Raw genomic sequence first — 12,455 nt, 5'->3', positions numbered from 1 at the left:
TCAAATTGGTCTGCATGGCTGTCATCCCAGAAGGAAGCCTCTTCTAAACATGATGCACAAGAAAGCCCGCAAACAGTTTGCTGAAGACAAGCAGACTAAGGACATGGATTACTGGAATCATGTCCTGTGGTCTGATGAGACGAAGATAAACTTATTTGGTTCAGACAGTGTCAAGCATGTGTGGCGACAACCAGGTGAGGAGTACGAAGACAAGTGTGTCTTGCCTACAGTCAAGCATGATGGTGGGAGTGTCATGTCCTGGGGCTGCATGAGTGCTGTCGGCACTGGGGAGCTACAGTTCATTGAGAGAACCATAAATGCCAACATGTACTGTGACATACTGAAGCAGAGCATGATCCCCTCCCTTCGGAGACTGCGCCGTAGGGCAGTATTCCAACATAATAACGACTCCAAACACACCTCCAAAACAACCACTGCCTTGCTAAAGAAGCTGAGGGTAAAGGTGATGGACTGGCCAAGCATGTCTACAGACCTAAACCCTATTGAGCATCTGTGGGGCATCCTCAAACAGAAGGTGGAGGAGCGCAAGGTCTCTAACCTCCACCAGCTCCGTGAGGACTCCAGTGACAACCTGTGAAGCTCTGGTGAACTCCATGCCCAAGAGGGTTAAGGCAGTGCTGGAAAATAATGGTGGCCACAAAAAATATTAACACTTTGGGCCCAATTTGGACATTTTCACTTAGGGGTGTGCTCACTTTTGTTGCCAACGGTTTAGACATTATTGGCTGTGTGTTAAGTTATTTTGAGGGGAGAGCAAAATGTACACTGTTATACAAGTTGTACACTCACTACTTTACATTGTAGCAAAGTGTCATTTCTTCAGTGTTGTCATATGAAAAGGTATAATGAAATATTTACAGAAATGTGAGGGGTGTACTCACTTTTGTGAGATACTTTATATAGTTATTAAAAAAGGGGGGCAGATTGTAATGGATACATTGTAAACATATACAGTACTTTTTTAGCTCATTGTATTTGATTTTATTACATCCCAGAGTGGCAAAGAAACTCAGTACTACATGACGTCACAGGGAGAAGATATCTATACAATGCCCAGAACCAGTTATTGACTGTAGATCCCATTGTGACTAATGTCTGATTGGTGATTGGGGAATATTTTATTTTTTTAATCTAGGTATCTATTTAGCTCTGACAATTTATGCAGAGGTTTGCATAATGTACATTTACATTAGTGCTTGTCTTTAAAAAGCTTACAATCTAAGGTGCCTATTTCACATGTATATATAGACATACTAGGGCCAGTTTACCTACCAGCACTTTTTGTGGAGTGTGGGAGGCTGTCATCAGTTTTATATTATTGGGAGTGACTGGGGGGGGGGGGGGGCACATATTCTGTAGACTGGCTTCTAGTAGTTAGGCAGTTTGATTTATTTGTTTTGCATTATCATATTTTTTTCTGTTAGGTCCACCCACTTTCCCCTTTTTATTTATTTTTTCTGATCTTTTACAATGAATCTTGTTAAATACCACACAAGTTCTTTTTAAGGGGGCTGTATGGAGCACAAAGATGAGAGCACTGATTTGTAAGGGGGTGGTAATAGTAATAATGTCCAGTGGTCTTATGTGTTCTTTCTCTAGTCATAGTGTTCCTAGTCTATGACTATGACTATGTCTATGAACTGCAGCATGCTCATAGTCTCTGGCCATCTCTTGTTGTATGCCTGCAGTCTCTGTAGCATTAATAACATTCACTTAACATTTTGTGCGGCCTTTTGTTGATGCCAGAGGCCGCACTTAAGGTGCCTCTGATTTTTGGTAATACTCCTGGAAGTGTCGGCTTGTGAAAAGACTTTGGGGACTTTTGGAAATGAGTTCTCCTCTTTACAGCAGCCTTTGGTGGCATTTGGTGGCACTGGCAGTGGGAGAGGTAAGCATTTACTATCTTCTTTACAGGAAAAACTTTTACAGACACTTTAATTTTAACAACATAGGTGCTTTAAAGGGTAACTCCACTTTGCTGGGTAAAAAAATAGCAAATAAAGAAAAAATAATATACTGTATACAACTGCAACACAAGTCATATTGAAATTTAATGTTATCAAAAAATTAGCTCTCCATGTCAATCTGCAGCAGCTGTAATTTTCTAAAAATGCAATATGGCTACCTTGAGGTGTTCTGTACATATAATGTGTACTGACCACACCCCAGAAACATAATTTCCTGCTTGTGTGATTGGCTCATCAATTTTTCCCAGAAGTCTGACTTCAAGACAAGATTTCAGGCATCCCCTGCAACAAAAAAGACATTTTTGGTGAGATACTCCCCATAGAAACACATCTAAAGGGATGCAGGCCCAGCAGATTCCCTCATTAGCGCTATGCAGCTGCACAGCTGATTGATAATTATGAAACCACTCCCATTTGACCCACTCAGCATAGAGTCACAGAGGACCAAGCAGTGATTTCTTCAGAATAACAAAATGTAGAAATCTGCAACAAGGTGTGTTATAATCCTTGTAATGTACATAGATCACCCAGAGGGGAATGCTTTTTTTCTCAACAAAAGTGGAGTTACGCTTTAAGTAGTAATGTAAAAAATCCATATGTCATTAAGAGAGGAACACATTTTTAGAAGGGGTTTGGAAAAAGCAGCACAAGAGCCTCTCTTATGGCAGTCAAGATAATCAATATGTATTTTAAAATGTAGGTTACAGATTTGTCTTACCATTTCTTTTTCCTAAAATATTGGAGAGTTTGGAATCACCTCTTTCGACCTTTACTGCCTACAACTATGATAGATGCAGTGAACTTAGAAAAATGAGTGCAAAGCTATAGCTGGAAGATAGTTATTTGCCTATGCTAATTTATGTTTACTGGCAAAGGCAAAACTGGACTGAATACAGATTTAAATTATCTATAAATAAATGATGAGACATAAAAAAAAAAACAGCTTGCAAATAAACAGAATTTCTAAAATATTTCAAAATGTAGCAAATTAATTATTTATTTGAATGCAGGTGATTGGATATATACTACTGTAGATATATAGTGAATTTTATCATTTATAAGTTGGATAATTACTGTTATTCAAAATTCAATTGGCAGGTGCTTCAGCTGACCTCTTTCTGATCTGCATTTGACCTGCTTCAAGCAGAATTTGCAATCCCTGTAGACATGTACGGGAATGCAAAACCTATCTGATGCAAACAAAAGCACTTCGACATGAGCCCTTAAAATTTTATTTTTTTTAAGCAAAACTGTTAAATCTGAACTCCAAGGGGAAGAAAATGCACCCTTGCAGCGCAGCTGTCCTTGCGCTCAGTGGCGTAGCGTGGGGGTGCTGGGGGGGCCAGCTGCACCGGGCACAAAATCTAGGGGGGGCGCAGTGTCATGGTGCCATTTAGGAGCCTGCTCAGCCATCCTGAACAAGCCCCTGCATGGACCGCGGGACTCGGGAGGCAAGAGGCTGATATTAAAGCCAGTACAGCTCCGGATGGAGGGCGGGACTTCAAGTTAACTCGCAGGTGATTGGTTGCTAGCAAACAATCACAAGCTGATTACCTGGAAAAGTTGTGTAGATCCCGCCCCCCTTCCAGAGCTGTCCTGCTTCTGATGTCAGCTTCATGCTTGCTGCCATCCATGCAGAGCTGTCCACTCCACTGCTGTCTCCTCTGTGAGTAATGTGCATTGTGAAGGAAGCTGAGGGTGCTGTGAAGGTGAAACTAAGGACAGGGAGTTGAGGACAGGAATCTGAAGATGGGGGATGGGGGGGGGGGGCTGAGGACAGGAATCTGAAGATGGGGGGGGGGGCTGAGGACAGGAATCTGAAGATGGGGGGGGGGGCTGAGGACAGGAATCTGAAGATGGGGTAAAGCTGAGGACAGGAATGTAAGGGGTAGTGGGGGACAGGAATGTAAAGGGGTAGTGGGGGACAGGAATGTAAAGGGGTAGTGGGGGTCAGGAATGTAGAGGGGTTGTGGGGGTCAGGAATGTAAAGGGGTTTGTGAAGGTCAGGAATGTAAAGGGGTTGTGGGGGACAGGAATGTAAAGGGGTTGTGGGGGTCAGGAATGTAAAGGGGTTGTGGGGGTCAGGAATGTAAAGGGGTAGTGGGGGTCAGGAATGTAAAGGGGTAGTGGGCGACAGGAATGTAAAGGGGTAGTGGGGCTCAGGAATGTAAAGGGGGTGTGGGGGTCAGGAATGTAGAGGGGTAGTGGGGCTCAGGAATGTAAAGGGGTAGTGGGGCTCAGGAATGTAAAGGGGTAGTGGGGGGTCAGGAATGTAAAGGGGCTGTGGGGGTCAGGAATGTAAAGGGGTTGTGGGGGTCAGGAATGTAAAAGGGTAGTGGGGGTCAGGAATGTGAAGGGGTAGTGGGGGTCAGGAATGTAAAGGGGTAGTGGGGGGTCAGGAATGTAAAGGGGTTTTGGGGGACAGGAATGTAAAGGGGTTGTGGGGGTCAGGAATGTAAAGGGGTAGTGGGGGACAGGAATGTAAAGGGGTTGTGGGGGTCAGGAATGTAAAGGGGTAGTGGGGGGACAGGAATGTAAAGGGGTACTGGGGATGAGGACAGGGATGTAAAAGGGTGGGGGGGGGGGTGAGGACAGGAATGTAAAGGGGTTGGGGGGGTGAGGACAGGAATGTAAAGGTGGAAGGGAGGTGATATAGAGGTGGCTGAGGACAGAAATGTGAAGGAGGAGGGGCATGATATAAAGGGGCATAAGGATAGGAATGTAAAGGGGGGGGGTGATGACAAGGATGTGAGGGGGGGGATATGAAGGTGGGCTGAGGACAGTAATGTGAAAGGGGGGTTGTGATGTGCAGGGGGGACTGAGAACACTGTTGTAATGACAGAATGTGATGTGAAGGATATGAGGCTAGGTTTATAACATTGCTACCTGTGTTCTGCATGTAGGCAGCCCATTCATTTCATTTTGTGTAATTGTCAGTATAGTAATCAGGTAGGTTAGTGTAGGAATCAGGTAGGTCTCTGTAGTGGTCAGTGTAATTGTCAGGTAGGTCTGTGTAGTGGTCAGGTAGGTCAGTGTAGGTGTCAGTATAGAATTTTGGTAGGTCAGTGTAGTGATCAGGTTGGTTAGTGCAGGAATAAGGTAGGTCTCTGTAGTTGTCTGTGTAGTGGTCAGGTAGGTCAGTGTAGGTGTCAGTATAGTAATCAGGTAGGTCAGTGTAGGAATAAGGTAGGTCTCTGTAGTGGTCTGTGTAGGGGGCGCAAATTACTTACCTTGCCCCGGGCGCTGACAGCCCACGCAACGCCACTGCTTGCACTGCAAGTGTTTAATGCTAATTTAGGCCTGTGGGTGGCAAAAAAGCTATTTTACTTACTTGACCTCCCAGGAGTGCAATGTATTTCATTTTTGGTCTTGGGTTTAAACGCTCTTTAGCAAATAGGTGACTTCATGCGCTAATCCACCTCACTAACGTGCCCCACTTATTTTATTTTTAGCACTCTATACATATATTGATCTTGCAGTGGACTGATTGATTATATATAATGTTTAACTATTCATTTGCTTTGTTGCACATATTATTTGTTTACATACTTGTATAATTGCACAATTTGATACACTGAGGTTATGTTTTCATAATCCGTGATAGCTGTGAGTTATGCACTAGTTTTATATGTTTGAAGATTTTTGATTCTTGTACTTTATTAATAGATAGCACTTTACCAGTTTTTGGTTTATTTAGATACTCTTTAACCACTTCAACTTCGTAAGATTTTACCCCCTTCATGACCAGGGTATTTTTTGCTACTTTAACTGGCAATTGTGCAGTCATGCAACACTGTACCTAAATTAAATTTATATCAATTTATCTCCCAAATAGAGCTTTCTTTTGGTGGTATTTGATCATGGGTTTTTTATTTTTTATTATATAAACAAAAAAAGACCGAAAACTTAAAAAAAAAATATTTTTTTACTTTCTGATATTAAACATATTCAATAAAAAATTAACTTTATTAATAAATTTAGGCCAAAATGTATTCTGCTACATGTCTTTGGTTAAAAAAAAAAAAAATCCCAATAGGTGTATATTGATTTGCATGAAAGTTGTGTGAAACTGCAAACTATGGAATATATTTACTGGAATTTTTATTTAATAATTTTTTTTTATACTAGTAATGGTGGTGATCAGCGACTTATATTGGGACTGCGATAGTGCAGTGGGCAATCTGACACTAACTGGGGGGGGGGGGGGGGTGTGGGTGAACTATTTGACACTGACATCACCATTGACACTAATACAGCGATGAGTGCTAATAATATACACTGTCACTGTACTAATGACACTGGCTGGGGAGGAGTTAACTTTTAGGGGAAATCAAGGGTTGGACTGTGTGCCTAACAATATTTAGTGTGTGCTGTTTTACTAAGCAATGTGCTGGTTTTTACAGAAAATAAACAGCACATCATTACTGCCTGTAGAGACCCTAGTGTGGTTTACCAACACAAGGCTCTCTTCTGTCATTTGCTCAGCCGATCAGCTGGTTCCAGCCATAAATAATTGTCCGGGACCCACTGATTGGCTTGTGCTGTAGAAAATGACAGCACGGCCCCTATCTGAAAATGAAAATCACGTATATTTACATGATTCTGCACAGCCGAACAGCCCTGTAGCAGTAAGGCTTCAGGAGGCAGCCGGCAAGTGGTTAATGTGAAGGTATGTATTCACAACGATCACAAAAAAGACTCTAGAGTTGGGTTTCAGTCACTTTTTAGGGGCTTCTAGGGTCCGGGGTATAGGATAGGTTATAGATCCATTTTCAGAGGGGCAGCAAGGTCTGCCACATGTATAAACTTAGCCTAACAGCTGAGACACCTGCTTTTGTACAATAGGCTGGTGGGTGTACAAGCTTGGGGAATACAGTGGTGTACAAGGCTGGTGGACCGCCAAGATCTTCTCTCAGAAGAGGTAATATGTTTTCTCCTCAACGTCTGTTTTACCCGCATGAATTGCTGCTGAACGTGACAAGGCAATACAATTCTTCACAATGCTTGTAGATACAGAGGTGAATAGGGCTTGTTTAGGACTTTTTCACAAAGGGGTTTCAATTAGATGGTTTGCATCATTATCTGTTTTCTCCAATTTAAATGTTATAGATAGGAGGTAAAACTAAGGATGTAAACAGACCCATGTTTACATACGACAGCCCCCTCATAGTTCTAACAGGGGCCCATTAGGCTCCAGTAGGAAAAAAACTGAACGGACAGTTTGGCTCCAATCTAGCTGGGGATCTGTTCACTCATCCTCTAAAGATCAGAACAGATACTGCCTGTGTCAAAAGATCCTTAAGTGCTTTTACTGCTTGTTACCAGGATATCGCAGGTTGTAATTTTCTACAGGAAATAAAACAGGGGACACAGACAATATAAATCTCATATAGCCATTTCAAACCTCAGTGTTTAGCGTCCCCATGATGCATGGACAGGGAATATCCATCTCCATTAAGCCCCCTGAGTATCAAAATGATGCCTGCCCACACTCCAGTCCTTGGAAATGGCCTTTATTAAAGCGGTATTAAACTGAAAACCAAAAATGTAATATATTGCAGCTTACCAGTCATTAGATGTGGTGGCTGTATTAGTTTTCCTTTTTTTTAGGCATTTTTTCACACCTCCTGTGTTAGAGTGACCCCATTCTAGATGAAGGAGCACAGGGGCACATATGGACATCAGCACTGTCAGTCTGGGGGAGGGGAGTGTTAGATGTACTAGCAGATTTGAATGCACTAAAGAAGGGTATACACAAAAAGTTACGTTGTGATATCCCCAGCCGCACTATTGCTTCCTGACAGCAGGGACTCTCCCCCCATCAGAATACAAAGATCAGCAGTACAGCCAATGGCTGCAAGCGCTGATCAAATGCATTAAGGCTAAAAACCTTAGGACTTTACAACCACTTTAACCACTTTCCTACCGGCACATTGTAAAATGACTCTGGCAGGGATGCATCTCGCCGCTCTCCCGCACCCCCGGGGACGCGCAGCACAGGGTTTGGGAATGAGGCGTGTCCCTCGGGACATAGCCCATCTCGACCAGTGTAAAGAGCCAATAAAAAATGGCTCTTTACCATGTGACCAGCTTTGTCCAATCACAGTCAGCCACATGCATGGACGCGCAGAGCGGCGATTGGGGATGGAGAATGTCACTCTGACATAGTCCATCCCCGATCAGGGTAAAGAGCCAATGAAATTGTCTCTTTACGACTTGACTGGCTGTGTCCAATCACAGCCAGTCACAGAATGTCAACAAACCGCTGTAACTAGCAGTTACTAAGCTCTCCTCCTCACACACCGATCCTGTGTGAGGAGAAGATTGTGGTAACAGCTAGTTACCGATTAGAGTGCACACCGAAACACACTGATTACCCCCCCCCCCCCAATAAAGAGGATCTTTCACCAGCCCATCAAAGTACCTGTCACCAGCCCATCAGAGTACCTGTCACAACCCCTCAGAGTACCCAAGTACCTGTCACCAGCCCATCAGGTACTCGGGTACTCTGATGGGCTGGTGACAGGTGCTCGGGTACTCTGATGACAGGTACTCGGTTACTCTGATGACAGGTACTTGGGTACTCTGATGACAGGTACTCGGGTACTCTGATGGGCTGGTGACAGGTACTCAGGTACTCTGATGACAGGTACTCGAGTACTTTGATGGGCTGGTGACAGGTACTTGGGTACTCTGATGACAGGTACTCGGGTACTCTGATGGGCTGGTGACAGGTACTCAGGTACTCTGATGACAGGTACTCGGGTACTCTGATGACAGGTACTTGGGTACTCTGATGACAGGTACTCGGGTACTCTGATGGGCTGGTGACAGGTACTCAGGTACTCTGATGACAGGTACTCGAGTACTTTGATGGGCTGGTGACAGGTACTTGGGTACTCTGATGACAGGTACTCGGGTACTCTGATGGGCTGGTGACAGGTACTCAGATACTCTGATGACAGGTACTCAGAGCACCTAAGTACCTGTCATCAGAGTACCCGAGTACCTGTCATCATAGTACCCAAGTACCTGTCACCAGCCCATCAAAGTACCCAAGTACCAGTTATCAGAGTACCCGAATATCTGTCAGTAAGGCAGTGGACAGTGTCAGTAGAGCAGAGGACAGTGTCAGTTAGGGCAGTGGATGGTGTCAGTAGAGCAGTGGACAGTGTCAGTAAGGCAGTGGACAGTGTCAGTAGAGCAGAGGACGGTGTCAGTTAGGGCAGTGGATGGTGTCAGTAGAGCAGTGGAAGGTGTCAGTAGAGCAGTGGACGGTTTCAGTGAGCAAGTGGACGGTGTCAGTGAGCCAGTGGAGGGTATCAGTATTGCAGTGGAGGATGTCAGTAGGGCAGTGGAGGGTGTCAGTAGGGCAGTGGAGGGTGTCAGTAGGGCAGTGGACGGTGTCAGTAGGGCAGTGGATGGTGTCAGTAGGGCAGTGGATGGTGTCAGTAAGCCAGTGGATGGTGTCAGTAAGCCAGTGGATGGTGTCAGTAAGCCAGTGGACGATGTCGGTAGAGCAGTGGATGTTTTTCTTTTTTTTATAATCTAATTTTACAATTTTATTATTTAACAGCCTTGTTTGGGGGCTTTGACCCCTAATATCTCACTTTTGAGACAAAGAAAGGGACCGAGGACAGAGATTCCCCAGTCCCTATCTCTGCAGCCTCAGCTGCAATGGATAGTGAATGAATGGGAAGTGCTCTGTGCTGAGCAGCATACCATTCATTCACAAACAGAAGCATAGCAACCCCCACCCCCTCCCTTTCCCCCGCAGCAGCTGGCAGGAAAGGACAGAGGGATGCCATCAGTGCTGCAGGGAGCCATCATGGGGGGAATCAAGACAGGTGGCAACCCTGCCTCCTCCCGCACCTGGTCCGGCCAACTTCTCTTACCTGGGTGAGGTGCTTCTTCTCAGCCGAGAGCCAGGGACTGGTGGTGGCCCTTCCTCTTGAGAACCGAGCTGGGCAACGCGGACCAGAGTGAAAAGGTGACTACCACTTTTGGGACAGGCGGAGTAATCTTTCGTTCCGCAGCTTTTGCCTACAAATTAAAGCCCTAGCCTGCCTCAACGTATTGATATAGAAGAGGCTGCCGCCGGGACTTTAATTGTCGGGAGCTGCAGTGCGGTAGATCACTCCGCCTGCACCCGAAAGTGGTTAAATAGTTCCCTTTTCTGCCCCCAGGTCCTTAGCTGAAAAATGGGACCTGGGAAGATTTTTTTTTAAATAGCTGCAGAGCCAGAGCAGGAGTTAAATTGGCAGGTCCTGCCAGAGCGATGCACAGGGGGTTGATTAGGGTGTGCCCCGGCACACCCAGCATACCCCGTGCGCACGCCTATGCCTGAGTATCTATCTGCAGCCCATCAGAGTACCTGAGTACCTGTCTCAAACCCATCAGGGTACCCGAGTACCTATCTCCAGCCCAAAAGCGTAACAGAGTACCTGTCTCCAGCCCATCAAAGTACCCGAGTATCTGTCTCCAGCCCACCAGAATACCCGAATACCTATCTGCAGCCCAGAGTACCCGAGTACCTATCTGCAGACCATCAGTGTACCAGAGTACCTGTCTCCAGCCCAGAGTACCCAAGTACCTGTCTCCAGCCCAGAGTGCCCAAGTACCTATCTGCAGCCCATCAGATTACCCAAGTACTTGTCTCTAGCCCATCAGAGTACCCAAGTACCTCTCTGCAGCCCATAAGAGTACCCGAATACCTATCTGCAGCCCAGAGTACCCGAGTACCTATCTGCAGACCATCAGTGTACCAGAGTACCTGTCTGCAGCCCAGAGTACCCCAGTACCTGTCACCAGCCCAGAGTGCCCAAGTACCTATCTGCAGCCCATCAGATTACCCAAGTACTTGTCTCTAGCCCATCAGAGTACCTAAGTATCTGTCTGCAGCTCATCAGAGTACCTGAGTACTTACCTGCAGCCCATGCCTCATAGATTATGTGTTAAGGTGTTTGCTTTCCAAAATGGGGTCATTTTGTGGGCATTTCCATTGTCCTGGGGCTCCAGGGCCTTCAAAAGTGTGATAGGTTGTAATGAAGTTAGATGTGTAATTTATACTCCTAGAACTCCTGAAGGTGCTACTTGGACGTTGGGCCTCTGTGTGTGGCCAGGCTATGCAAAGGTCTCACACATGTGATATCGCCATACACAGGAGGAGTAGCAGAATGTATTTTGGGGTGTCATTTTTGCTATGTACATGCTATGTGTTAGAAATATCGTATAAACTGACAACTTTGTGTAAACAAAAATACGTTTTTATTTTCTTTCCACATTTTCCAAAAACATGGAAAAAAATGATATTTTCAAAAGACTCATTATGCCTCACAAAATATACATTGGGGTGTTTGCTTTCAAAAATGGGGTCATTTTGTGGGTAATTTCATTGTCCGGGTGCTCCAGGGCCTTCAAAAGTGTGATAGGTCGTTAGGGAATTATATGTGTAATTTATGCTCCTAGAACACCTGACGGTGCTCCTTGCATGTTGGGCCTCTGTGTGTGGCCAGGCCGTGTAAAAGTCTCACACATGTGGTATCGCCATACTCAGGAGGAGTAGCAGAATGTATTCTGGGGTGTCATTTTTGCTATTTACATGGTATGTGTTAGAAATATCCTATAAATTGACAACTTTGTGTAAACAAAAATACATTTTTTTTTCTTTCCACATTTTCCAAAAACTAAGCCTCTGCATGTGGACAGGCTGTGTAAAAGTCTCACACATGTGGTATAAGAAAAACCCCTTGAGGTGATTGGGACTTTTATAGGTAACAAAATATTGGGAAATTGTAGGTTTGAATACAAAGATAATATATAATTATTAATTATATTTAATTATTAACCACTTAAGCCCTGGAAGATTTTACCCCCTTCCTGACCAGGGCCTATTAACGGACAATTGCGCGGTCGTGCGATGCTGTACCCAAATGAAATTGACGTCCTTTTTTCCCAGAGCTTTGTTTTGGTGGTATTTGATCACCTGTGCGATTTTTTGATCATGCGATATAAACAAAAAAAGAGCGACAATTTTGCAAAAAATTTTTATATGAAATCCCCCCCCCCCCCCCAAAATGTAAAAATCAAAATTTTTTAACATTTTAGGCCAATTTGTTTTGTGCTACATATGTTTGGTAAAAAAAATCGCAGTAAGCTTATTTTGATTGGTTTGCGCAAAAGTTATTGCGTTTACTAAGGGAAAGATTTTTGTCATTTTTGCGGGACTGCGACATTGCGGCGGACAGATTGGACCCTTGACTGACATTTTTGACACTTTTGGGGGTACCAGTGACATTACTACAGTAATCAGTGCTATACATATGCACTGTGTCTGTAAAAATGACACTGGCAGGAAAGGGGTTAACTTTATTAGAGATGCAGTGGCTATGTGTGTCCCTAGGGGTGTGCTTCTTACTGTTGTGGGATGTGGCTTTTCATGTAACAGCAGAGATATACGATCCTACA

Source organism: Pelophylax lessonae (assembly GCF_965119305.1).
Source record: "Pelophylax lessonae genome assembly, chromosome: 1".
In the NCBI taxonomy this organism is placed as follows: Eukaryota; Metazoa; Chordata; class Amphibia; order Anura; family Ranidae; genus Pelophylax; species Pelophylax lessonae.
This window is presented reverse-complemented; position numbering follows the sequence as displayed.